Source organism: Camelus bactrianus, chromosome 1, assembly GCF_048773025.1.
Source record: "Camelus bactrianus isolate YW-2024 breed Bactrian camel chromosome 1, ASM4877302v1, whole genome shotgun sequence".
Classification (NCBI taxonomy): domain Eukaryota; kingdom Metazoa; phylum Chordata; class Mammalia; order Artiodactyla; family Camelidae; genus Camelus; species Camelus bactrianus.
In genome coordinates, this window is record NC_133539.1 from 132,596,447 (window position 1) to 132,624,065 (window position 27,619).

The 27,619-nt window shown below is 43.0% G+C and overlaps 1 protein-coding gene across 50 annotated transcripts in view; it reads left to right on the top strand.

Moving 5' to 3' along the window:
* Positions 1-27,401, top strand: part of LOC141578987 (uncharacterized) — a 196,294-nt gene extending 168,893 nt beyond the window's left edge. For 43 of the 50 annotated variants that reach the window (XM_074373133.1, XM_074373137.1, XM_074373213.1 and 40 more), the window contains 7 exons: positions 1,553-1,777; positions 7,916-8,115; positions 8,418-8,541; positions 10,352-10,512; positions 13,969-14,064; positions 24,409-24,642; positions 25,473-27,401. The gene's annotated coding sequence lies outside the window, so the exon portion shown is untranslated. Of the gene's footprint in view, positions 1-1,552; positions 1,778-4,807; positions 4,980-7,915; positions 8,116-8,417; positions 8,542-10,351; positions 10,513-13,968; positions 14,065-23,523; positions 24,643-25,472 lie in introns of all 50 variants that reach the window. The other 7 variants (XM_074373110.1, XM_074373077.1, XM_074373108.1 and 4 more) reach the window with 7 other exon arrangements.
* The last annotated feature ends 218 nt before the right edge of the window (positions 27,402-27,619 follow it).

A 27,619-nucleotide genomic window follows, 5' to 3' on the forward strand; every position in this document is an offset into this window, starting at 1 on the left:
CGAGTCCTGCTCTGGAGTGACCAGTCCTGTGAGATGGAGAACTGGTAGGATGGCTTAGGCTCTCCAGGACTGGTTTTCTGTCCTGCAGAGATGGGGCTCGCTAAGCTTCCCTCCCCCGTAGAGGTGCTGTGGGGTGTAACTGTCACGCGTGCACAACTGCTCGTTCCTCGTAAGTGCAGGATAGCATAAATTTTGCGGTGATGGCTTTATGACTGCCCCGTGTAGACTCTCAGTGCTCCAAAGGGATGCCTTGTGGTTTGGAGATGGGATTCTCATTTCTGTAAATACCCAAAGATTGTGGTATTGGGCGCTGCTGATTTGAATCTATTCTTTAGAAAGTACATATTGTAGATATATTTTTCAAGCATGTGTGCTTTTTTCCTTTTATTATTTATAGTTATACCCTCTCATCTCTTGGTGTGACTTTTCATGGAATCCAGGAAACAGTCCTAACCTACCTGCCTCTTCACTCTTCTCCGTGGTGGTTTTCTTCCCTGACTAGAAGAGGGTTTTGCACAGGAAATTTTATTTGTTCCCCTTCTCTTGGAGTCTCTCTTTCGGTCTGCCCATCTCTCACCTGCCCATCTGTCCATTTATCTACCCACTCATTCTTCTGACTTGTTCCAAAAAGCATTTCAGGCAGCTTACAGAAGAACAGATACCAAATAAACAGGTTAGAAAATGGGGCCAAGTTCAAACTGTGAGGCTAGGAGGCGAGCCCGTGTGAGGGTTGCAGCCGTGAGACACACACCTCTGCCCTGTGACTTATAAGATCGACAGCAAGAGTGTGCCTGAGGCTCCCAGCAGACACAGGGAAACAGGGTTTGTGGGAGATGCTCACTGGCTGTGAAATAAATAAGTGGCTCAGGAGAAGCCCAACCTTTCCAGCTACAAAGGCTTAGGAGAATATTTTGAGTGTCTTCCAAAATCAGGGTATTGCATTGTTTCTTTTGTCAGAGTTCTACGTATAGTTGGTTACATTCTATACCTGGAAATTTCTCCAGAACTCCTTACCAAGTGAGTGCCATTGCTCGGGAATGAGGTGGTTCTGCTCATTGACTGGGGTTGGCCAGAAACCGAAAATGACAGCTTCAAAGGAGCCTGGGATTTGTCAGTTATGTTTTGTCAGTGCTGTAGATTTCAGGAAATGCTTTCACACTTTCTCTCCATCTGAGGCGGCAGCATGCTCTCTTAGCAGCATCAGGAGCTCAGAGCCACGGAATGTTGGGGGCTGACTGCACTGCCGTCAAGACAGCCAAGCTAGTCACTGCAGGAGTGGTTCTTTCACATAGTGCATTTCATGTTCTATAGTAGAATGTTTCAACAGGGAGTTAATTAACTGAGTTAATTAACATTTAATAAATATGAAGCTTTGATGAAAAGACGGTTATAGGCAGAATATAAGTTGTGAACACTTTGAAAACGGTATCACTACTGAAATTTCAGTAGGGAAGATACACAGTTTATCTTATTTATGCCTCTCTTTTAAAGTAACAAAGAAACAAGACAGAAAAGGCAGAGGATGATTTCTGTTATTCCTCTCGGCTTGCAGGTGCCCTCACATCCAGTGGCATCCATCCAGACACCAACACTGACACTGGCCATGCTCAGAACTGCCTCAGCCCTGAAGACACAGGTGACAAATAGAAGGGGGCCGCGCCCTGTTACAGCAGGTGCTCTCACTTTGTGGGTCCTTATGTAACTGCGCGGTGTTATTCAGGATCGCCCGTTCTACATTGTTTGGCGCTGCTGCAGTGTCTCCTAGTTATTTGTTTCTGTAAGTACTCGTGTATTATTCTTCAATGTGTGGTACTACACATCTAAAAATGCTTTTTTCAGATGAAAAATAATGTATATTTAATGCAATAAGTCTGAAAAAAGGGACAAAAACGGCTATCCAGGTCCCACTAGTCAGAAATAATAATTAACACTTTAACATCTACTTTCTGTTCTTTTCATCAGTGTGTATCAGCTCTGTCATAAAAACCAGTGAGCACTCTGTGCCTGTTTACTGTGTGGAGACCTCCATTTTCCATTCGGCTTATTACATGTTTTTCTACAATATTGTATCTCCCCTGGCATGATTTTTAATGACCAGTATAGCATTATGTCTTGTGGAGGCATCGTCCATTTTACTTCGGGCTTAAATAAACTTTTAAATTCCAAGTATACTTAACTGAAATACTGAAAAGAGAACTGTGGTGGTACCGAAAGAGCCCTACCTCCCTTCCCCTTATTTCCTGAGTGTAAAAGCTGTTGCCAATGTGGTGTATATATTTCATGACCTTTATGCCTATGACATATATATATACCCATACATACATACATATGAGAAATCTATGTATATGTGTGTATATATTCTTTTTTGAAAAATAAGGCCATACTATATGTTTTCTGCAGCTCGCTTTATTCACTCAGGGGTATATCATAGACGTCCTCCCACTCCAGACTCACCCGGTCCCTTCAGATAGAGTGGAGGGGTCTCCTGATGTGCAGGTGTGGTCTCTTGTGCAAGGACACCTTTGGTGGGAGAGTGCTGTGGACAAGGCCCTGGGCCACGGGGAAACGCTGGCCCCCTCAGTGCCCACAGCTCACCGTGATTTACCGCATCATTTTCTTGATGGTGGACACTTAACTTTTCTCCATTTTCCACTGTCAGAAAGGATGTTTGACTGGCATCTTTCTTTAACAGACATTCCTGTGATCTTGTATGAGCATGCCTTTAGTTAAGTCTTCTGGAAACTTAGTCCCTGGATGTGACATTTACTTTCATCACAGGCTACTTTCAAGTGACTAGAAATTCCTTCTCCAGTGTGGAATGAGAAATGTAGAATTACTTACGTAACCAATTCTCTATCGCTGGATATGATTTCACTTCAGCTTTTCTTCCCACCAGTGTAAACAGTATATCTATTTGAACTGATTATTTTTCTAAACGAAACGATTCCTAGAAGTGGGGTTGAATCAGTGTGTACACACGTTTTTCAGAGTTTACATATCCATTGACATGTCATCCTCCAAAAAGGTCGCTCACAGTTTTTTCTCCCACAGATGGACACTAGCTACAATTTCTTTTAAAAATATTTACCAATAAGATGAGCAAAAGTGCTTTTTCATTGTTTTAGTTTGCATTTGATGACCAGTGAAGTATTGAGCATTTTTCACTGATTAGCCATCTGACTTTTGAAAAGTGAATGATCCATTTTGTCCTTTGCACAAATTTAAGTGAGGAAGCTTCTTTTAGCTTTGTGACAGCTCTTTGTATGTTATGAACATTAATCCCTTGTCTTCATCAACATCTATCACAGAGTTTTTCCTTGTCATTTCTTTCGTTTCATTTTGTTCAGTAGGTTTATTTTTGTTGTGGCTCAAAATATTCTTAAGATAGTAAATGTCTTCCTTTTGTGTTTTATCTTTGTTATTATTCTTAGAAATACTTTCTTATAATGGTATAAATCTCTTATGTAGGTTTATTTAATGTCTAAGATGGAGATGATAATAGTACTTGTTATAGTGAGGAGAAGTTGAATTAATGTGAGCAAAGAGTTGTATTTGCTGTTATTAGTATTTTAATATTTACATCACTATCTGTAATTATTTTTGTGGTCATTATGACAGGAATAGAATTTGTTCTTTCCAGGTGATTCTCTGATTGTCCCAGGACAATTATTGAATTCATACTTTGCTCTTTGATTTGAAATCCCACATGTATAAAATACTTATGTACACTAGAGTCTCTTTTTGAGCTCATGCTTTATTTCTGTCAATCTTACTTCCTTACTCCAGCGCTATATCTTACATATTGTAAAAATTAATTATTATCTGACAGTGCGATATTTTTTTTTTGTTCTTTTCTTCCATCCCAAACTTTCTTGGCTATTATTATGACTTTATTATTCCTGAAGAATTCTAAAATATATTGTTCAAGTTAAAAAAAAATCAGATAAGAGTATTCATGGGATTTTTATTAAGTTTTGAATTATTTTTTGGAGAACTTCCATATTTACAAAACTGTTTTCCTCCATGCAATATGTTGATGTCTCTACATTCACACCTCTTATTTACCCCTCACTACAGTCCTGTAGTTTTCTCCATGTACAACATGGGCATTAATTGTGAGTTTATTCCAGATTATTGTTGATGTTTTTGTTAATTTTGTAAGGGAGAATTTTTTGCTATTATATTTTTTAACTGTTTAAACTGACACCTAGGAAGGCAGATTCGGTTTGTAAATACTCACTTTGTAACAAATCATTTAAAATTGTAAGTATTAAGTAATTGTTCGAGGATCCTTTCTTTTGTGTTTTTAAAAATTTGTTTCCAATATTATCAAAATGGTCATAGCTAAGAAGTATAGGTGTGGAGACAGATGGAGAGAGGTAGTGTGTCTCATGTACAAACTCTGAGCACTTTTATGGCTGCATTTAGGCTGGAGAAGCCCCAGAAGAGCCCACGTTAGACCAGGGGTGGCTTTGTATACACTTGAAAGCCAGCTTTCCTACCTTTATGGTGAAGCCTGTTGGGCATGGCAGGTAGATGATCAAGGTCTGATCAAGGTCATTGGCTGCACAGAGCACTGTGTCTGTGAGAACTGGAGTCCATCACCATGGGAAATGCTTGGTGCCAGGAACACTGCAGGGGAGCTGGGGAGTCTGTGTGTTAAGGATTTTCCAGTCCTGGGAGTGGGAAGATCAGACTCTGCATTCAGATCTGAGTTTGAATTCATCCTCTCTTGTTTACTGGTCCTCTGACTTTTGTCAAGTTATCTACCCTCTTTGAACTCCTATTTTCTTGTCTCTCAAAATAGGAGAATTACGGCCTGCTGCTAGAGTGTTTGATCAGGATAAATGATTTGTTTCTATAAGATGCCACGTACAGTCACAATCTCAGTGAGAAATGTGCTGTCACCTCTTCATCTGCAACTCAGTGCTCGACAGGACATCGGGGCAAAGCCAGTCCGTAATTTGTTTGTGATGCAAGTAGGAACAAAATTAATGTCTTGCCTTTCCCTTGCAGTATTATTACTCCTTTGCTTCATTTACTTCTTTCCTCCTTTCCTTTCCCCTCCTCCACCAAAAGATCCTGAGACTCTCTCAGAACACTAGATTCAAATTACTTTAAAGGGTGTCTCATCCTCATGAAATGATAGTAACTTAAAAAAAATCTGTACAGATACCAGACGTCATTGTATTTGATTTACACACACACACGCACACCCACCCACACACACAATCAGCCTACCTCCCACTTGCTGAGGGAGAAGGACCAATTTTTCTGAGTTTTCATTCACTGAGCGTGAGAGAAAAGTCTCTTACGCAGATTTTCACCTTGATTAGTGCATGGTGTTTTTAATTGGATTTCTGCTTTGTGGCCATAGAACTATTCTCCTTATAGAAGAGAGGATGTGGAGACATAGACATTCTGCTGAGATATTGGTGTCAACATATTTGAGTTGGAAAGTACTTAGGACAGCATAGAGTCGTAACTTTTTATGGGTGAGAATTCATGATAGTGTAACTTGGACAAGAACCTAGGTCTTCTGTCTTCGTGTCCACGTGGATGAAGAGGCAACAGGGCGGGAGATGGCAGGGATCCTTCTTGCTTGAGTTCCAGGGTCTTGCTAGTTTTCATTGCTCAGCTGCCTTTAGTTTAGGTCCGTGTGGCCTCTCATGGGAAGGTCACTCTGTCTTGATAGACTGAGTTTCTAATCAGCAAAAAGCCCTGGACCCACTCATATTTCCCAGAGTTTTTCTGCTGTCCTGCTGACAGTTTATATAAATGATACCTAAGAAACTACTGGATATAAAATCCTTATTGTTATCATTTGCCCTCAAGTTCCATAGGAATGGGGTGCTGTCTCAGGCTGTCTAAGGCTAGATCTGAACAAAGATAGGGTGATAGGCTGTGCTGCTGGACCCTCCCCAGTCATAAGGGATTTCCACCTTAGTTTTTAGAATCAGACAGATGAGTTCAAATCTTGCCTTTACCAGTTATTAGCTTTGTGAACTTGGGGAAGGAACTCTACTTGTTTGTGCCCAATTTTCTTTATCTGTAAATAAGTTCAGTATTTACTTTAGGGTTTTTGTTTTAGAATTGAATGAGCTAATTCACTCATTTATACCGAAAATACTGATCGCGTGGTTCTATGCTGGTGCCTTGGTAGAAGATTACTAAGGGACTCAGCAGTGAGAATGCAGGTGGGTGACCCCTGGATCATAGAGCTTATATTCCAGGATATGCTTGTAAAAGACTGGATGTGCAGTGGATTTTTAGTAAATGTCCATTCCTTTCTTTATCCACATTGATTCTGTATATATCTTTGTACAATATATGAACAATTTTTTATTGCAATTTAAATCTCTTTGTAGTATTTAAATTATGTAGCTATAACAAAATACGTGAAATAAAATGATTTGTCTTTTTTTTCTTTTCAATATGCAAAAGAAAATAAAATAGAAAAGAAAAAAAGGTTTTGAAGGAGTAGAAATAATTTTATTTCTGTGGAATCAATTCCCTATGTTAGGTTTTTTAGTTGTGTTGTTAAACAGCATATAAAATTGATAGGTTGTGACTTGATAGTGTTGATAGCTAGGTGAGTGTAGTTTCTTTTTGTGGTAGTCTTTGATGAATTATTTGCACTAGATCATAAATGATGTGCATGTTACATATTGGAAACGAGGAAAGAGAGGAGACATACTACCTCCAATGCAGTCATCTTGTTACCAATTCGAAACTCGTACTGCTTGCTGCATGACAGGCCAATAAATCGGGAGATTGAGGTGTTGGAGCAAGGAATAGTGACTTTATTTGAAAAGCTGGCAGACCCAGAAGATGGCAGAATGACATGCTGGAGAACCGTCTCCCCCAAGTCAGAAATCAGTCCGCTTCTATACTAAAAAGGGGCGGGGATGTGGTTGGTTGTTGCAAACTTCTTGCGGTACGAATTGTTTCTCCTTGGAAATCTTTGTTCTTGCAGCTGTCCACGTGGGTCAAATCATGGTGCCCCTCTAATACCTCCAAAAAAAAATCAAAGTTGATTCTCTATTTTGCAACTTGCCATCTCTATATAAGTGCAGAAGAGTTAACATAGTGAAAGATCAGAGCCCGGAGAATAGGCTCTCCTGGATATTTCAGCCTAAAGGCAAATTTCTTTTACAAAAGGTACAGAGCTACCAAGTCTGAGCCTAGAAAACAGCAAAGGTTTAAAGCCAAAGGAACAGATCTAACATGCAGTCAAATTTATTCTTTTCTATTACAATTTCTTTTTCCACCTCATAAATAATTTTAGTAAGAAACATGAGCAATTTTTTTACTTTTGCTTCTTAGTAACGGATAAGTGGGCCAAATAAATTTATGAGAGCAGGGATGCTGTGCGGGCATTGGGGTCACAGCAAACTCTTGTTGGGGGTGGTCGACTCTGCAACATGTCTGATGCCCCGTGGGTGTTGGTGAGGGACCCCATAACCAGGGGCTCTCTTCAGGAACCAGCATATGGGCATTGATCTCTGGAGACCTATTTTTCAGCTGCCGGAAATTTTTTCAGATGTGACTGAAAAACCACTTCAGCTGGTGATAATTAGGGAATAAAGGAAGAGGAAAAGGGCTTGGATTAGATTACAAGAGAAGGACAGAATATCAGGGAACCTGGGGGCTTGGCAGTGGGTCCTTGGGAGAGAGGGGAGCAGAGGTGGGGAGGGGCACGGCTCTGGAACCAGCTCCTGCACCTGTCCCAGGGCCCAAGTCACACAGCTTTTAATTGGCCCAGGACGCTCTCCTGTCTGGATGTCACCCTGGGCAGAACCTTGAGAATCGAAGGTAAGGGGTGGGCAGCACTCACCTAGGGGATCACTGAGGACTTAGTTCAAGTCCACGGTGCCTTTTCTGGTCATGTGTCTTCACTTGCCCTTTATCTTAGGATCTGAGAAGCAGGAGCAAGGAACGCAGGGAGAGATCCAGGAAGACATCTGACTGTGTTAAGAGATGACAGTCACAGCCACACGGGGAGCGAGGACACTTGCAGCAAAGTAAAACGACTTCACAACTATTGCATCAGAGCTGCCGGTGTGAGAGAGCCTAAGCCTGTCTCAGAGTGCAGGGGACAAGCAGAAAGGAATGGTAAATTTCCACTGACAGTTGAAATTTTGTTAAATAGCCTGCTACTGTTGCTTGTATCACTTGAATGAATGCAGGCATATTTCTACGGGCATTTATAGGTTCACTCAAACCCACCAGCCACTCTTGCCCCCATCGGGGATGGGCTTTCTCAAGCCCAGTGCACCTCCTGCTTGGGTGGGCCATGCTGCGGGTCCTCGCCTGGGGCCGGGCTGCTGCAGGGCACTGAGTCCCCGTGGTACGGCCTGCGAGACACGACAGGAACACCTCTGCTCTTGACTGAGGGCCTCCGTTTCCCCCTGCAGTGTAAGAATGCTGGTGACTGAGTTAGAAGCATGCTTCAAAGCTGTCCGTGTCCTTGCCATCCAGAAGCAGAGCCTGGGAGCTTCCGAATTTCTCCAGAATGCGGTTTACATTCATCTTCGACAGGTGAGTTTATGTCCTTTTACAAGTGGAGGAATTACTGCAGTTTTCCTGGAACTTACTCACCACTAGTCCATCTGATTTTTCTGTGCTAGGATTCAATATGGCATGCTAAAATTTCTGGAGTCAGATCTTGAAACACTGATGAAGAGGATTATTTTATTTCTTTATATGATAGTATTTTACTTTCAAAATTCAGAGTTTTCAGTTCTTTCAAAAATTTTTTGGGGGGTTGGAGAAACAACTTTGCTCTTACCATCTTTGTGACCTGTTGCTATATGCCTGTCACCTGTCTTCTGTCACTTGTGAGGGGGTTCCATTTGTGACCCTGTCCGGGTTGTTCATGGTATAAAACATAAAGTCTGCAAAAGTACAGTCCCTTTTACTCCGAAGACATTCCACAAATACTACTTAACTCTGGGTGTGGTTTTAAGAAGACAGAATCATTAGAACATGTACTTGCAGGTTGCTAGTGCAAAATCCCCAAATCAATAGTCTAGCTCAACAACTAAAATCTTTCTAATCTACCTTGGATTTGTATGGATAGTTGAAGCAGTTTGCTAAGAACTCAAGACCAGGGTTAGAATACAGGCTGGTGTAGCTCAGCAGGTCCTCCCAAGCTGATGCTCTGGCAGAGGGCAGGTCCTAGGGGAGAGGGCGTGTCCTCCCCTCCCTGAGCTGACAATTTGATGGCAAAGACATTCATCAGGTGAAGAACTTGGAGTTTCTTCTAAGAACAGTGGGTTTGAAAACAGTCCTAAAAGCGTGGGAGTGACACAATCCCATTTGTCTCAAGTAGGGGAGAGTGGCTTTGGGGCCACTTGGGAGACTCGTGAGTCCAGGTGGGCAGTGTTGGTGGCTTCCACTTGAGCGGTTGGATGGTCAGCGGGTAAAAGCGAACAGATTGAAGGCATGTTTAGATGGTAAAAAGGAAAGGATGAATGATGTCTGTGAAGGTAGGATGGAGTAAGCAACAGGTTTCTGGGTGGATTAATGAGGTAAATGATGGTCCTGCTGTGCTCTGAGGAGGGAAATCTGTTGAGGGAGTTCTGGGGGATAACTGATAAGTTCAGCTGTGTGTAAAATGAAAGGCTGTTAGATGTGTGGTTTTGGAGCTCAGGTGAGAGCCAGTAGAGTAGGGGGAGGGGAGAGAGACTTTCAAATCAGTTTGTGTTGTGAACATACAAATAAGGATGAGTAATGACACACTTAAAACCTCTATATTCTGTATTTAAAGCCCAGTAACATTTTGCTATATTGACTGCAGAGGTTCTTAATTTTTTTTAATAGAAATAAAATAAATAGAAACAAAATAGTGGAGTTAATGAACATCTTAGAGTTGATGTGTGTCCATGTATGTATTTTCATACCTCATCTGTTTATAACCATAATCTACAAAAAGTTCGCTTGCTTACCATAAGTGTTAAACAGAGGGACGTGACACACAGTGTTGGGGCTTGAAGCTGATCTTCTCGGGCAAATTATGTCACCTCTCTGTGCCTTAGTTGCGTCTTCTGTGACTGACCCCGGGCCCCTCATCACAGCTGATTTCCTAGACTAGATGTTGGGAGGGAGGCTGCTGAAGGGAATAAGAAGTGGCAACTTCTAGGGATATTGAAGAGAGAGACAAAAACAGATTAAAGCCGATATACTGAGTAAAAATACCCTCAAAAGAGAAAGAATCCCTCAGTGTTTTGAGCCCCTTAGCGTAAGTGAAACAAAATCAGGTTTACCCAAAGCTCTTGAGCATGTGAGTATTGTGGGTGGGTGGGTGTCATCAGAAAAGGGTTGAGAAAAGGCCTTTTCATTTCCCTAGACGTTTCCAGTAAGGATGGGGAGCAGAAGAGAAAACCCCCTGCTTCACAGTGGAAGCTGCTGTTTTGTGCAAAACTGACCAAAGTTTGGAGACCAGTCATCAGCGGTGCTGGCAAATGAAGAGACTTCGGGATTGGGTGGGGCACTTGCTGCGACTTTCAGGTGACCTGCTGGCTGGGGGATGTGAGGAGGGCAGTAGGTTTGCAGGGTGACCCGGGCATAAACCCTGGCTCTGAGGCTGCTGGTCTGACTAGCAAACCTGGGCACCCGCAGTCCTAATGGGGCAGCTCGGGATGTGGCCTGGGACACCTGCTGAGCTGAGGGCGAGAAGAGGGCTTTCCTGAGGGGGTGTCATGTGGAGAGTGGAAACGTCCTCCTGCCGGGGAGGAAGAGCCTCTGAGCAGGGTGCTGGATGCACAGGCAAGACCAGCCTGAGCACGGAGGCTTCTGGGAGCCAGAAGTCATACAATGGCCCGAACCGCCTTGTTCCTGCGAGACTGCAGGGAAAAGATGCTGAAAATTAGGCTAGGGTCAGACCCTGTGGTGTTTTATGAGTGACAGTAAAGGACTGGTCCGGCAGGCAGGAGAGAACCCTGTGGGCGTCCCAGCTGGGGCGTCACACCGGAGGGAGGAGCAGAGTTATAGACTTTGCCACTTATTAGCTGTGTGACTTTGAGCAAGATCACCCCACCTCTCTCTATATATATCTTCATCTGTAAAGTGACAGAGTGACAAGCTCGTGTCATCAGAAGGCTTAGTTTAGCTCTGATCCTCTTTGTCCAGTCCTGTCAGTGCTGCCCTGTGAGGTTCTGCAGCGGCTGCTGTTACCCTGAGATGGGAGGGCGTAGAGGGACATTGTAGTGCCCGAGGGCAGGAAGGGGTTGCTTTAAAAGCAGACATGTTGCCGCCTGCAGCTGCAGGCCTGCAGGCAGTTTGGTTGAAGGTCCTGCAGGGGACTTTGGAGGCCTTAGGTTGTTGAGAGTACTTTGGACGCCTTAGCTTCGTCTTAAGTCTTGTTTTCCCTTGCGGACCGGATTTGCCTTTGCAGATTGATGCTGAAGATTTGGGCTTCTAGCAAAGCTGTTTTCAGAGATGGGTATATACGTAAAATATCGTATAAAATAAAATGATTTATTTAACGTGTGGGACTTCGCAGCTGTTGGGAACAGCTCCGTTGTCCTGGTCGTCACGGAGGGCACCAAGGGTCAGCAGAGCGTGCGGGAGGACAGGTAGCCTGCAGTGCTGCTGCGGGGTGTTCTCCCGAGTAGAGCACTCTGCTGAGTTGACTCTTCTCTGAGTTTGGTTGCCAGATGAGCAGACAGCAAATTAATGAGTTCTGGTGGGATTGTATAATGACTGGAAGAAAGAGGAAACCGTAGTTTTTCCAGACTAAAACACGCTTTTGTTTCCTGATCCAGTGTGTTCCATTACAGAATTGATGAGTTCTGTCTATTCCGGGACTTCATTGAAATAAACGTTCAGCCTAAATGTTAAGAGTTATGTTTTATTTGGCTGGAGGACTCGATCCGGGATGGCAACCTCTCAGATCACTCTGAGGGACTGCTCCCAAGAGGTAGGGGAGGAGCTAGGATATATAGAAGTTTTACAAGAAAGACCAAGTAGTTGGAACAATAAAATATTGCTTGTTATCTAAAGAAAACCAGATATCTCAAGATCAAGTATTTAGTGCTTTTCTATGTATGGGAGGAAGCAAATATTTGTGTCATTGAATTCATCCCTTTGGCAGGTACCTAGGTATCTAGGGCCAGTATCCTGTCCTTTCTTACTCTGAGTCCACTCAGAGGGCACCACTGTGAGTGGCTGAGAGGCTGGGCTGCAGGCATGCCCTCCCTGGGGGGTGGCAGCAGCCGCTGATGACTTGGTTTCAGCATTCTTTGTTTACTGAATATGGTTGCAGTATTTTCATTCACATTGTAGTATTTTCATTCACGGACTGATTATGGATAATCTGCAACCTTGGAAAGCAACCGAGATGAAATTACTGCAGGTACATTCTACTTTAATAAGCCGTGTGCAAACATAAACATGGAGGAAGCATACATTTGGATTTGGTCGTGTAGTGAAGGGTTTCTGCACATTACAGGAGAACGCAATGCAGAATTCCTTAAGTCCACGTTTCTTTTCTGTAGTGGTTTCTGGGAACAGTTTATGGTAATTAACCAACATTGACAAATGGTGGCACACATTGCATTTAAGAGCTGGCCGGCTGCAAACTTGTGTATTGGACAGGTGGAATTCATAGGCAAGTGGTCAGGTGGATGGGAGAGAGATGGAGCCTAAGCCTGGGCCCAGATTCCAGTATAAATCGCCATTTCCTCACCATACGGCCTTGGAGTAGAATGTAACCTCTCTTAACCTGTTGGTGAATCTGTGAAATGGGCATGATAATATTCGTTTCTTCCTGGGATTGTTGTAAGTTCTAAAGAGTATTGTAGCACACATGAAGCACTTAGCAGTGTTCACTGTGTGTGGCCGCCCCGCTTGGCATGTGTCAGAGCCGTAAAGGCAGCATTTTTCTGTTGAGGATGCACTGGTAGCCCCTTGAATATGTTGTGAATTTGGTGATTTCCTTTAATCTTGGTAACTCTGTGTGCCATGGCCAGTTATTTTCATGGACAGATGAGGAATCTCAGGGTAAAGAAGACTGTGTAATTTGCCCAAAGTCAGACCATAATTTTGGGTGCATGGGCCTCGGTTCAGCATGGGCCCCAGGGCCTTCTGCCCTCTCCGTTCAGCACCAGAGCCAGATGTGTGGTCGGCTGTTTCCCAGCCCAGAATATCGGGCAGGCCGCAAGACACACCTGGCTCTGCGCTGCTTGAGCAAAAACTCTGGAGGAGAGGAAGTTACAAAAGGGATAAACATAAAAACAGATGACAGCAAACTGTGATCAGCACTGAGAAGGAAAGGAACACGCCTCACAATGCAGAGCTGCGAGCTTTCCCGTCGGGGCTGCTCTGGGGGCGTTCATCTCAGCTAAACAATCTCTGCTGCTGCACCAAGGCAGGAAGGCAGGGAGCGTGTGGCCAGGTAGACAGGGCCTTGTTAATCATACTCATTCCCCATTAAGCTGCAGCTGTCACGGGCACTTACCTAGTAAACAGATGTCTTCCATAATCATCACGCACTTTTCTTGGTAGTTTTATTGCCCCACCTTTGAGATGAAGTCATTGAAGCTGGGGAGTTTGCTGCATGCCCGTGATCACCATGGAAATACCCCCACTGGTCTTTCAACCTAGACTGGTGTGGCTGTCATGTCCCAGCCCTGTGAATGGCATCATGTTGCCTCTCCCAAGCGGCCCAAATGACTGACATTGATATTCTTAAATCATAGGAAATGGTATGTGACAATAGGAGAAAAAGGTATTAAGAAATTGTTTGGAAAACTAGAACAAAATCCAATTCTTCCCCAGCTGGGGGAGCGTACCCTTTGTCACTCACCCCACTCACTGCGTGTCACCTCCTCCCTGCCGACTCCATGTTCAGAAGCCACTCTGAGTCTTTGAAGAACATTTTGCCTCATGACACTGTTGACTAGGACCTGCGACCTGTCTGTCCCTGGTTAACTCTCTCTTGAAAGCCATTTAAATTTCTTGCAGGCTCCTCCGCTCAGATGTAAGAATATCCTCTTTCGACTTCTTGATGCAGCTCCTTAATGAAGATCTCGTGAAGGAAACTTAGTCAAAACCTGGGAGGTATGCACACAGTGACTGCAATCTCAGCACTTTATGAAGTTCAGAATCAGATTTGTGGGTGACTCAGGAAAGGCTTTTTTATGGTAACAAGGGGAAAGTGAAAGGATGCCCGCTGTGTGAGACTGAAACATCTCGGTCCCAGCCAGCAAGGCACCTGCGTTCAGGATGGTGTGTGGGGAGTGCAGAGTTCTCACAAAGAAAGAAGTGTTGGGATGGGAGGGAGGACAGTTAGGTACTTTACTGTGGAGGGAAAAAGTGGGTTAAGCATTTCCTGGTTGAACAAGAGGATTGTGACATGATGTGCTTGTATTTTGGAGAGAAGGGTTTTGTGGGGACAGGCCTAGGGAGAACGCTCTGTGGCTGGGGAGTCAGCACAACAGAGAAACACAGAGAACCGGGCAGACCCCAAGGCCCCTGCTGGGGAAGAGGCTGCCAGCCAATTCGAGCCGTGGGGGTGGCTTCTGTCCCTTAGCTGGGGCCTCAGAGCTCCCTTCACAACCCAGTCCTGTTGATACAAGAAAACAGATGTGGGGCATGAGAAGGGCTGTGTCCCAGTCTTTGGTTGAGCCCCTGGGATGTGTCCCACCAGATTTTGTTCCTTGGCTTCGTGCAGTAAAGTATTCAAGAGCAAGCCAGTGTTGAGAAAATGTAGATTTATTCACAGAGACACATTGAAAGGCAACAGAAAGTCCACGAGGTGTGGGATTTGGGTGCTCAGATTAAAAGTAGGTACACACTCCACAGAGTGTGGGCTTTCTCTGAAGAGGGAGAGAGAGGGGTGACCGCGAGGTGGCGCTGTGTTGCTCGTTTTCTTGGGCTTGGTGGTTTCATTTGCTAATATGTAGAAGGAACAGCCTAAGGGCAAGGGGCTGGGATTCCCGGGGAGTTGGCCATTTCCCACCCTTTGACATTTTGTGGCTAGCCTTGGGAATGCCATGGTACCTTGGGGCATGTTATTCACCATGTTACTATTACAATGGGTGTATAATGAAGCTCAAGCTCTGCTAGAAGTTAAATCTCTTCATCCTGAGCCTCAAGGCCTACTGGGGTTTGAATCCTTCACCATTTTGATGTTAATTGCTGTGGCCTTCCTTGAATGGCTGTGCTCTGTCCCCTTCCATCCTGTCTCACTGTGATGACACAGAGAGAGCAAAGGCCGGGCCCTGCCTGTGCTCCTGCATTTAACAGCGGGAAGTGTGGAGTGAGCTTATGATGACTCTGAGTGGTGAGAAGGATGTTTCAGATTTTGCCACTTGAGACATGGGGACCTGCCAGCAGCCATCACATATTTATCTCAAGGGCATTATCGCTTGTGTTGTTACGGAAAAAACAGGCCAGCCAAGAAACAAGCACTGAGATTTATTATGCTGGCGGGCTCAGAGGGGCTCCTGTTCCGAAGCTCTGAGCACCTCCAAGACCTGCACATGAGGTTCTATAGGGTTAATTACAAGTAAGGGTGTATTAGCCAATAAGGCTCAAACAACAAAAAGCAAGGAATCAGTACACTGAAGCTTATGATTTTGGAACAGATCACGTTACTGACAATTGTTGACCTTGGATTTACGAGTTAGGTTATTAGCCCAGTAAAGTGACACTAAACTTCAGATTTACGAGTTAGCCCAGCAATAGTTAGATCAGTAAACCGACACTTATCACACTTAGATTTGTGACTTAGCTCGTTAGCCCAGCTGGGCTTTTCCTTCACAGTGTCACTCATCTTTTCTATATTTTTTTTTTTTTTTAAGTATTTAATCCAAATTTAATATCAGGTTTTTTTGGAAAGAAATCTCTCTTTTTCTTTTCTTTGGGACTCTTTTGGGGGGGTAGGTAATTAGGTGTATTTATCTGTTAGTGGAGGCCCTGGGGCTTGAACCTGGGACCCCGTGCACGCTAAGCACACACTCTACCACCCCCCCATGATCTTTTCTTTTTGCTGTAGCTGCCAAGAATCTTAGAGCTGAATTTCTAGTCGGGCTTTAACACTTGCCCTGACTCCAGGGAATCCATTTTTATGACTTTACCTCCTCCTGGTTTCATTTAAGTATTGAATCTCCAATTTCTCTTCACTCTCAATTTTGCCTTTTTGTTGTTATGGTTGTTTAGGTGTGTTTAAAAAAATTGTTTAATTTCTCTTTTAGCAGGAGGCTGAAAGTAAATAAATATGTAAACAAACAGCACACTTAAATGCTTTTATACATTCTAAGCTGTTTAGTAGTTACTTAAAAACCGAATTGAATATTAAAGTGATAACATTTTTAAATTATTTTTTAATTTTTTACAAAGATATAGCTGATTTAAAATGATATTTTTCAGGTGTACAATAGATGCTCCTTTTATAGTTACTGTAAACATTGGCTGTATTCCCTGTGTTGTAAGATACATCCCTGTAGCGTGTTTACATTACATGTTGCAGTTTGTATAAGAAAGTTGGGTAACGCAGAGTCTGGGGCATGGCTGTGTCTGACCCAGGGTCACGCTCACCCTGCCTGTCAGAGCCCAGGCCCTCACTCCTGTCTGCAGGGCAGCGAGTGGAGGCAGCCTTCATCAGCGCTGGCACCACCCTCTGAGAGGCAGTGACAGCAGTGTCTGTGTGTGGACGTGCAAAGTGTTTTTCCAGGAGCTTTACATGCATTTCTGCATTTAATAATTAAAGCCCTCCTGTGAGGAAGCGTTTTATGATTTTAATGAATAGTACATTTTATTTTGATATTGATAGACTTCAAATCTCCGGAAAATTTACAGAAGTAGTACAGTAAACGCTTAGAAACAGTTCACCTTAATGGGCACTATTTGTCCTTTTGTGTCTGGCTTAATTTAGCTTAAAGTTTCAAGGTTCATCCATATTGTAGCCTGAGTCAGTACATTATTCTTTTGGTTTCATAATATCCTTTTTCTTTTTTTTCGTTTTTGGTCTATTTAAAAATATTTTCATTGAAGTCTAGTCAGTTTATAATGTTGTGTCAGTTTCTTGTGTACAGCACAACAATTCAGTTAAATAGGAACATAACTGTATTCATTTTCATATTCTTTTTAAACATAAGTTACTATAAGATATTAAATATATTCTCCTGTGCTATACAGTATAAACTTGCGGTTTATTCTATACATACTCAGTATCTGAAGATCTTGAACTCCCAATATATTCCTTCCCACACCCTCTCCCCTCTGGTAACCATAGTTTGGTTTCTATGTCTCTGTGTCTGTTTCTGTTCTGTAGATAAGTTTATCTTTTTGTGTCTTTGTTTATTGATTTTTTTTTTTTTTAAGATTCCTCATGTGTGCGATCTCATATGGTATTTTTCTTTCTCTTTCTGGCTTACTTTTCTTAGAATGACATTCTCCAGGTCCATTCATGTTGCTGCAAATGGCATTATTTTGTTATTATTTTAGGGCTGAACAGTAGTCTATTGGAGAAATATACTACAGTCTCTTTATCCAGTCATCTTTCAGTGGATATTTAGGTTGCTTCCATGTCTTGCTATTGTAAATAGTGCTGCTGTGAACATTGGGGTGAAAGTGTCTTTTTGAGTTAGGGTTCCTTCTGGATATATGTCCAGGATTGGGATTGCTGGGTCATATAGGAGGTCCATTTTTTGTCTTTTGAGGAACCTCTATACAGTATTCCACAATGGCTCCACCAAACTGCATTCCCACCACAGTGTAGGAGGCTTCCCAATTCTCCGCAGCCTCTCCAGCATTTATCTGTGAACTTCTGAATGATGGCTATTCGGACTGGTGAGAGGTGAGACTTGATTGCAGTTTTGATTTGCATTTCTCTGATAATGATATTGAGCATTTTTTTCATGTGCCTATTGGCCATTTGTATGTCTTCATTGGAGAAATGTTTCTTTAGGACTTCTGCCCATTTTTGAATTGAATTGTTTGTTTTTCTTTCTTATTAAGTGTAAAAGCTGTTTACATATTCTGGGAATTAAGCCCTTGTCAGTTTCATTTATTGCAACTGTTTTCTCCCATTCCATATATTGTCTTTTTGTTTTGCTTTTTGTTTCCTTTTCTGTGCAAAAGCTTGTAAGTTTAATTAGATCCCACTTGTATTATTTTGCTTGTATTTCTATTGCTTGAGTAGACTGCTCTAGGAAAACATTGTTGAGATGTATGTCAGATGTTTTGCCTATGTTTTCTTCTAAGAGGTTTATAGTGTCTTGTCTACATGTTTAAGTCTTTAAGCCATTTTGAATTTATTTTTGTGTATGCTGTGAGGGAGTAGCCTAACTTCATTGATTTACATGCAGCTGTCCAGTTTTCCCTACACCATTTTCTGAAGAGGCTGTCTTTACTCCATTGTATGTTCTCACCTCCTTTGTCAAAGATTCAATGACCAAAAGTTTGTGGGACTATTCTTGGTAATTTTGTTTATCCGTTCATTGATGGATGGATATTGTTTGTAACCTTTGTCTACTCTGAATGATACTGCCATGAATATTGATGTGCAAGTTTTGTGAGAATATATTTTCATTCTGTTGGCTGTACAGTTGGCCCACCATATCTGTAGTTTCCACTTCATGGATCCAGATGTCTGATTGTAAAGGGACTCGAACATCCTTGGATTATGGTATCCAGGGTGGGGGTTTCCTGAAACGAAATCCCGAGGATACTGAGGTATGACTCTATATGTAGGAGTTGAATTGCTGTGCCATATAATTCTAACCTTTTGAGGAAACACCAGGCTTTTCCAAAGAAGCTCTACCATTGCCCCTTTCCAACGGCTGCGTATTGAGGGTTCCCATTTCTCTGCCTCCTGACCGACACTTGTTATTGTCCATGTTTTGATTATAACCATCCTAGTGAGTGTAAAATCAGATCTCATTTTGATGTTGATTTCGCTAGTGATGCTGAGCATCTTTTCATATGCTTATTGGCCAATTGTGTATCTATTTAAATACTTGGCATATTTAAAAATTGGGTCGATTTTCTTTGTATTGGTCAGTTGTAAGCATTTGTTTTATATCCTGGATACTAGTCTCTTATTAGATATATGCTTTGCAAAATTTTTCTCCTATTCTGCAGATTGTCGTTTCACTTTACTTTTTTAAAACATTAAAACAATTTCTTTCTAGGGGAGGTAATTAGATTTATTCATTTTATTTTTCTTGCTAAGTACGCACTCTATCACTTGAGCTATCCCTTCCCCTTTCATTTCACTTTCTTGATGATGTCCTTTGTAACAAATGGTTTTAATTTTGATGAAGTCCATTTTATCTTTCTTTTTTTTCACTTGTGCTCTTGGTATTGTATCTAGGAAGCCATAGCCTATCCTAGGACCACAAAGATTTAAACTATGTCTTCTTTTAGAAAGTTTATACATTTAGTTTTTACATTTCCTTCTGTGATCCATTTTGAATTAATATTTTATTTGTTAAATAAAATACGGGGGTCCAGATTCCAGATTCATTCTTTTGCCTTCAGATACCCAGGTGTCTCTGCACCATTTGTTGAATAGACTATTCTTTCAATGGAGTGTTGTTGGCACATTTCTGGAAAAATGACTGTAAATGTAACTTTCCCCCCTGGATTTTTTATTGTGTCTCATAGATTTATGCATCCAAACTTATGTCAGTACCATAATGACTTGAGTACTATAGATTTGTAGTAACATTTGAGTGAGTCCTCCAACTTTGCTCTTCTTTTTCAAGATTGTTTTGGCTGACCTGGTTCCCTTGTACTTCCATATGAATTTTGGCATCAGTTTTTCAATTATTGCAAAGAAGTCAGCTGGAATTTTGATAGGGATTCCATTAAATTTGTAGATCATTTTGGGGAGTCTTAACATTTTTAACAATATTGTCTACCATTCCATGAACATGGGATGCCTTCCATATATGTAGATCTTTTAATTTTTTTTGGTGATACTTCAAAATGTTCAATGTGCAAATCTTGTAAAATTTTGATAAATGTATCTCTCATTTTATTTTTAGTGCTGTTGTAATTGGAAAGGCTGAGCTTCCTAAGGGTGGGACTATATATCAATTTATTTATTTCTAGCATTCCTACACATCAAATACCCTAGATTTATATTTGCTTCATAAATCTATCCACAATTCTTCCCACCCCCGTGTCATAAGAAATCAAGACCCAGGTTAAGCTACCTGAACACCTATGTGGAAGTGAGAAGTGAGACCCTTGGGTGGGGCTTTGTGCAGATTATACTGAAAGCTTATTCATTATGGCTTCATCTTAATTTCTTTTAAACAATCCTCTCAGTGTATATAGTCAGATACATTAAGAAAATGCCCTTTCGATGTGTGGAGGAGCTAAGACTATAATTTTCAAATAATTTCTAGTGAGAGTGTTGTACTTGAAACTAATTTGCATCAATCTTTGAAGATTTATGTTTCAGGAGTTTTGACTAAAGAACACCTGTCTTTATTCATTAGTGACAATTAAATGCTCAAGCAACATGTACGAGTTTGAGCAAACTGCCCCCGCCCCGTAGTGCTGGTTGGCTGCAGCTGTAATTGGAGTCAAGGCTTACCTATCCCAGTACGCTGGGCGGATCTGCTCAAAGGTGTTCGTCCAATAGTTTGTCAGTAGTCTTTTGGACAAAGCCATAAAGCATTGATTTAAGGTTGCTGGAATGCATTATATACTTATTAATATTAAGTAAGCACATATTGACTGCTTACTGTATGTTGGGAATTGTCCTTTAGCTTCACATGAATATTATTTCGCTTAACACCTCTCATATTTCCTTGTTATTCACACTTTACAGATAAGGAGTCTGAGGATTAGCTCTTCTCTCTTTTGGGGGGAGCTCATTATCAATGATGGGAAGTTGTAAGGAAAAAGATATTGATTCATCCAGAGAAAACAATTTTCTGAGAGTCAGCACTGAAGAGGGTGATCATTGTTTGAGTGAGACGAGCCCCGGGTTGTACGGAGTCAGCATCCCTGTCCTGGACACGGCACATGTAGCGCTGCGTGATGGGTGAGGCAGCGCGGCCGCGCAGGGTACGCGGATGCCGGGCCATTGGGCTGTGCTCAGGCCCGGTGTGGCTTTCTCCTAAGGGAAGTGGAACGTCATTGTCAGATTTTAATTAGGGGAGAGGGGTGCTCTCGTAGATCACTTTTGTCTTGTAGAATGCTTAGAAACATTTAGAAGGCTCGGCAGGAGGTGATGTGATAAGTCAGAGTAGGGTGGCTGCGAGGTGTAGCAGTGTTCAATTTTCAAGTGATTTTCAGTCCCAGGTTTGTGGCTCAGTAGCCGTGTCACTTTGGATGACACACTCAAGGAAGTGAAACAATTTATCTTATTACTTGAAGCAGTGATATACCGACTTCCCAGGACTTCTGTGGAGATCCAGTGAGATAACGTGTGCGCAATGTGCAGTGTGGTCCCCAGCACAGAGTTAGTGCTGAGGGAGTGCCAGTGAGAGTCTGGTAGGTGAGGTGCTGGTGGTGGGACTCGTTGACTGAGGAAATTGGGCCCTGAAGGAGGGGCCCAGTCACATCTATGAGTGATGGGACTGAGCTGGGAGAGGCAGAGAGACCTTGACCCCGACAAGGGGCCCTGGGCAGGACGGCTATGGGAGGAGCACCGTGAAATCAGCTATTTGCAGGTGGAGTTGGAGGCGCCCTTGAATCATCTAAGTGCAGTGCCCCAATCATAGAGGAGTTCTAGGCCCGAGCTGTGCATTTTCCTATAATCTCAATCCCTGAGGATGCCGAGGTATTGATCATTGAACGTGAAGACATACTTACAGGACAAGTGAATAGTAGCATCATCTCTGTCATCAAAGCTCACGTCTCTTTATTCATCACTCACTTTGCTAATTGGGTACGTACAGAGCTCACTTCACCGTCCTCACCTGGGCTCAGGCTCCACAGAAAAGATCTTGTGTGTCTCCCTCTTTTCCAGAAGAAAACACATTTAGCTGGTAGACTTCTCTACCTCGCCAGACTTAGAATTTTAGTTTGTTGATTTAATTCTGTTTTCTGTTGGCCGTCTCCTGACAGGAGAGACATTTTACCTCATGGTCAGGTTTCAATTAGCTGTTACTGAGAATTGCTGATCTGATCCATAGTGTATGTTTTCTATTAACTTTGTAGAGTAATTATAATTTTTCTGTCTTTGCCCTTTAATTTTGTTTCCTCTTCAATGTTCTATCCTATTTGGGGCCTTATTTTATTTTTTAATTAAAAATGTCTGTTAGCAGTTAAGAAAACAAAAGCAAAGAAAAAAATGCACATGATAGCTAGATTTAGAAAATATCTAGTGTGTTTTCTGTCTCTGCAATGGAGGGTTCAAAAACTCTTGAAAACCTTCATTACATAAGTTCCTTAAAATGCTGATTAAGAAATAAGACCTTCCTTCCTCATCTTTCAAGCTGCACAACTAATTGTCAAGAAACTGAGGGGAAATCCTCAGAAGCCAAGTCAAACCAGAAAGCAAGGATTCTGGGAGATACGCGAGCCTTAGAAGCCCTGGGGGGCCAGTTGGCTCCTGAACTGAGTTTCAATTGCCTTGACAGGAGGGCAGGAGGTGAGCCCCAGGCCTCTCACACTGGGAGTTGGATGGCTGTTCTTATGTAAGGCCAAGCACATACTAAATCCTGCTGTATAAAAGGGTGAATTAGAAAGAAAAGTAAAAAAGCATTCCTCAAGGCAAGGAAGTAAGGAAAGTCAATTTTTTTGGAAGCGGGGGAAAATAACATATCCAATGTAAGTATTTAGTTTAAATCTGTTCTGGCATGAGAGTGACAACAAACTCCTGGCAGAAAATCACAGCTCCTCCCGGAAAGAGAAGTTGTGTTTTGAATGAATCAGTGGGCAGCCATTCCGAAAAAGGTCTCCAGAGTCTTCTGGATCAAGATACTGGACCCAAACACCTCCCTTCCATGGTCTCATTTAAATAACCAGAAAGGTTTTAAAGGAAAGAAGCCATAATCATAGTTCTATTTATTGACATTAATATATGCTAGGAATTCAGATGTGACTATGGAGTTGTCTCATCTTTTATGGACCTTACTTTCTATTTGACATAGTTGGGGAACTTGGTGGAGGGTGGTGTTAGTCTGTTGCAATTAGCCAGGAGAGGAGATTAAGAAATCAGTGAAGGGTGGGTGACATTTTTAGCTGAGGACAGTCCTGTTCAGTTGGTTTGTAATTGCAGACTCGTTGAGTTGTCACTGGAGGGAATTGATCTTATGGAATTTGGACTTAACTCAGACCTCTTCAGAATGGACAAGTGAACCTGGAGAAAGACACTCAAATCTGTGCAGACATTAAAGTCCACGTGAACGTGCTGTATCCCTGAGCCAAAGATAGGACAAGTAGGCAGCACTTCTTGAGGACAGAGGAGTGGTTTTTAAGGTTCTCCAATAATGAATCCCAGGGAACCGGGATGACCAGTTGTCAAACTGTGACTTTGCTCTTTGGACGGTGTACCCACCGAGGTTATTGGCCGTTTATAGGTTTCCATTTCTCTTTAATGCATGACAGGTGATGAGGACGTGGGCATACACTTTTGACACCTTGTCGAAGTGACGGGGTACCTGCCTAGAAGCACGGGCACAGCTATGGCTGCGCCATACATCTTGCCGCCCATCCCGCTCTCCGGCTCCGTGATCACGGCAGAGTGGTTCCTTGATGACCTGTCCGTCTCCTCTGTGACATCATAACGCAACAAAATACCGGAGCGTATTAGCTTGGCTTTGTTCTTTTCCATCCTTCCCTTCAAATGATGATGACTGATAATGGACCCAGTTATGTTTGCAGATGATTTACACGGAGGGCTTTCAGTACAAACCTTGTAATAACCACTGTGTGATCTAGAAAAGAAAGTTACATTCTTTCCAAATTGTTTTGATGCACTTATGTGGGAAAATGATGAACGTTTGAATATGTATTTCCTCTCTGAATCATCATGGCTCGAGATGAATATTTGTAGACATGGAATGAGTTTTCTGTATTTGAACTGTATGGTCCCCTAAATTCTCCCCAGCTTTTTAAAGTCATCACTGGAGTGTTACCTCCAGAGTGTCCCAAAGCATCCACCGCTGCCTGTACTTCGGACACTGTGAGTTTCCAAGTTGGAGAAGGCTGCTGGCTGTTGAGGCATTCTCTGGCACATCTCTGGCTGGCTGATGTGAACTTAGCACACAAGACTTGGCAGACAGTATCTAACCATGGTCACGTCCATTTCTGGAACACTCATGGAGGATTTTACACCTATGCTAGTGGCATACGTTATTTCATTTAGTTTTCCCAACAATCATAATTAGATTTTATCACCTGTATTAATAAGGAAACTGTCAAAGCGAGTGATGTGCAGACTTTGGACTGGAACACGGGTCTTTCTGATCCCTGTCTCTGTTCCCTCCCCAGCCTATCCTTCCAAATGGCCAGGAGACTCTTCCTCAGTCTTGAGTTTCCCGCTGATGTTACCACTGTCTTTGTTTCTGGAGAGGAAAACAAGTCTAAAGTTACTTTCCAGTTGGAAATGGAATGGAGAGTTAACGTTGGAAGCCGGGAGAGTCTGTCCTGTGATGAAGCGGTCTCCGAGCCACTTCCATTGGGTCGTCACGTCACTGTCTGGGCCCCTTCAAAGCCTGTGCACAGGTGATAAGCCAGATGTACCGAGCAGTCCTACCGGACAGGGAAGTGCGTTGGAAATGAGTTTGGGTATTTGGTTTCATTACATATGTTCCTGAGGGCCTTGGCCTGGCACTTCAAATGGGACCACTCCCTGTCACACAGACTCGTGCTCTGGGCCCGTGCAGACATGACGTGGCCTCAGCCTGAGGCTCAGGGCCCGTGGTGATGAGGAGCATTTTAGTCCAGGGTCTGCCGGAGGCTCTGACACTTCTGGGCCGTGGGAATTTGTCCAGGATGATAATAATTCCTCCCCGAATTTCAGATTTCCTTGCCTGTGAGCCGGGGTAGTAATAGTTTCTGAAATGATTGTAATGATTCAGTAACGGGCACAGCGTGTGCTGGCAGGTAGCTGGTGTTTAAGGAGCAGAAGTCGCAGACACTCTGTCAGCCTCTCACTGTGTGCTCTGTGCTTTGAGAGGTTGTGTGTTTGGTAAAAGTCCCGCCCAAACCCTAGGGTCTAGATGAACTGTTGTTCCTTTACTTTCCCTTCCTTTTCCTCTTTCCCATCTCTGTGTCCCATGTTTAGGTAGCAGATTCCTCTGTTTCAGGGAATACGGATCTTTCTAGTAAAAGGAGAGGCGGAACTCGGAAAGGTGGGGCCCAGAGTGGGTCTGGAGCGTCTGCACAGCGCTGCGTCCCTGCATTTCTGCATCCGGTCCCATCAGTGCATGAAGTCAGCCTTCCTCTTCCTTCCTGTGTCGTTGGGTCTCTGTTATAAGGGAAAATTTTTTACGGGTCTTTTTTCAATTACATGTTTCGTTCAGATGCTTGTTGCTTTTCTCCCTGTGCTTCAGCATTCCTAGGAGAGAATTCAGCAGTGCAGCATCCTCTCCGAGCTCTATGATTTGATCGGCTTCCAACGCAAGTCCGCCTTCTTCAAGCAGGTGGCCCCCATTCAGCGCGCGGCCCCCGGCATCCCAGAGCCTGGTGGGAAGGCCTGCTACCGACTCCTTCTGCAGATGCTTCCTGGCTACAGTCTGTCGCTGGATCTGCAGGACTTCAGCAAAGGTGTTGGAACTAAAACATTGCTTCAGTCCCATTAACCATGCCTGGTTTGGGCCCTGCTTTCCTGTCTCATCAGGGTGAATTCTGATTCGTTTAGAACAGGGCTCAGCAGACTTTTTCTGTCAAGGGCTTGGGAGTAAGTATTTCAGGGTCTGCAAACCTCCTGATCTCTGGTGCAGCTGCTCAGCTCTGCTGTTCAGACGCCAGAGCAGCCGGACATTCCACACACCCACAGAGCATTATTAACAGTGGTGGCTGGGGCTGGATTCGGTGTATGAACTGCAGTTTGTCCCCACAGCCTCCTCACTATTGACGCCTGCACCAGAGCGTGCATTTGTGACAATGGGTGAACCTGCACTGACACGTCATCATCACCCAGAGCCCAGACTTGACACTAGGATTTACACTTGGTGGTGTGCACTCTGTGGGTTTGGACAGATGTGCAATGACATGTATCCACCGTCACAGCATCATACAGAGTAGTCTGTCTTAGTGACCTTAAAATGCTCCGTGCTGCACCTCATTCATTGCTCCTTCCCCTCTAGCCTCTGAGAGCAACTGATCTTTTAGTCTCTGTGGTTTTCCCTTTCCCAGAACACCATATAGTTGGAATCAGACAGTTGCGGAACCTTCCCAGATTGGCTTCTTTCACTTAGTAATAAGCATTTAAGGTTCCTCCATGTCTTTCCATGCCTTGATAACTCATTTCATTTTAGCACCAAATAATAGTCCATTTTCTGGCTGGATCACAGTTTATCCATTCACCTACTGAAGAACAGCTTAGTTGCTTCTGAGTTCTGGTGATTATGAATAAAGCTGCTATTAACATCTGTATGCAGTTTTGTGTGTGGACTTAAGTTTCGATTTCGTCGAGTAAACACCAAGGAGCACAGTAGCCGGATCATATGTTAGGAGTACGTTTAGTTTTGTAAAAAATTGCCAGACCGTCTTCCAAAGTATCTGGGCCCTTTTACATTCCCACCAGCAATGCATGAGACTTCCTGACGCTCCACATCCTCACCAGCATTCGGTGCTGTCAGTGTTCTGCGTTTTGGCAGTTCTGACAGGTGTGCAGTGGTACCTCGCTGTTTCAGTCTGCAGCCCCTTGATGACAGATGCTGTGGAGCATCTTTCCATAGACTTCTTTGGCATCTAGATTTCTTCTTCGATGAGGTCTGTGTTCAGGCATTTTGCTCATTTTTTAATCAGGTTGTTCATCCTTCTTTTTGAGTTTAAAGAGATTTTGGTATATTCTGGATATCAGCCCTTTATCAATGTGTCCCTGCCCTTCACCTGCAGCACCGGAGTTGTCCTTTGGGTCTCAGTGGAGTGTCAGCTCTTCAAAGAGGTTTCCTGTCTTCCCTCAGCCTAAAAGCTGTCCTTGTATTTTTCACTTTCATTGACTCATTTTGTTCTTTTTAAATAGCATTTCCCATAATTTCTAAGTACATTAAAAAAAAAGGGCAATGATTGAACAACACCTCCCCCACCAGGCCGTGTTCCCTGTGAGAACTGAGGCCCTGTCCCCACTCACCGTTTCCCATGACAGCACATGGCACATGTCCATGTAAAAGTGTGTAACGTGGGGCTAAACCTGATGAGCAGCTATGATGACATATTTTGGCTACCATTTATTGAGTAGACTTTGTTTCTGATGTTAATTATTAAATCACATGAATGAAACATGTTTGTTTTGAAAAATAAAACAACAAAGCAAACCTCCATTTCATTGGTACTTTCTACTTAGCCTTCTGACACAGGAGGGGATGTTCACAATCATTTTCTGGAGGAGGTTGGGGAGGTAAAGTAAGAGAGTGAGATCAAATAAAGTAAAAATAATAACTATCAGTTGGCTTTATTTTCACTAAGACATGAAAGTTACTTTAAACCCTATCTCAGCTGTTGTTCTGTTGTTTTAAACATTTCTCATAGAATT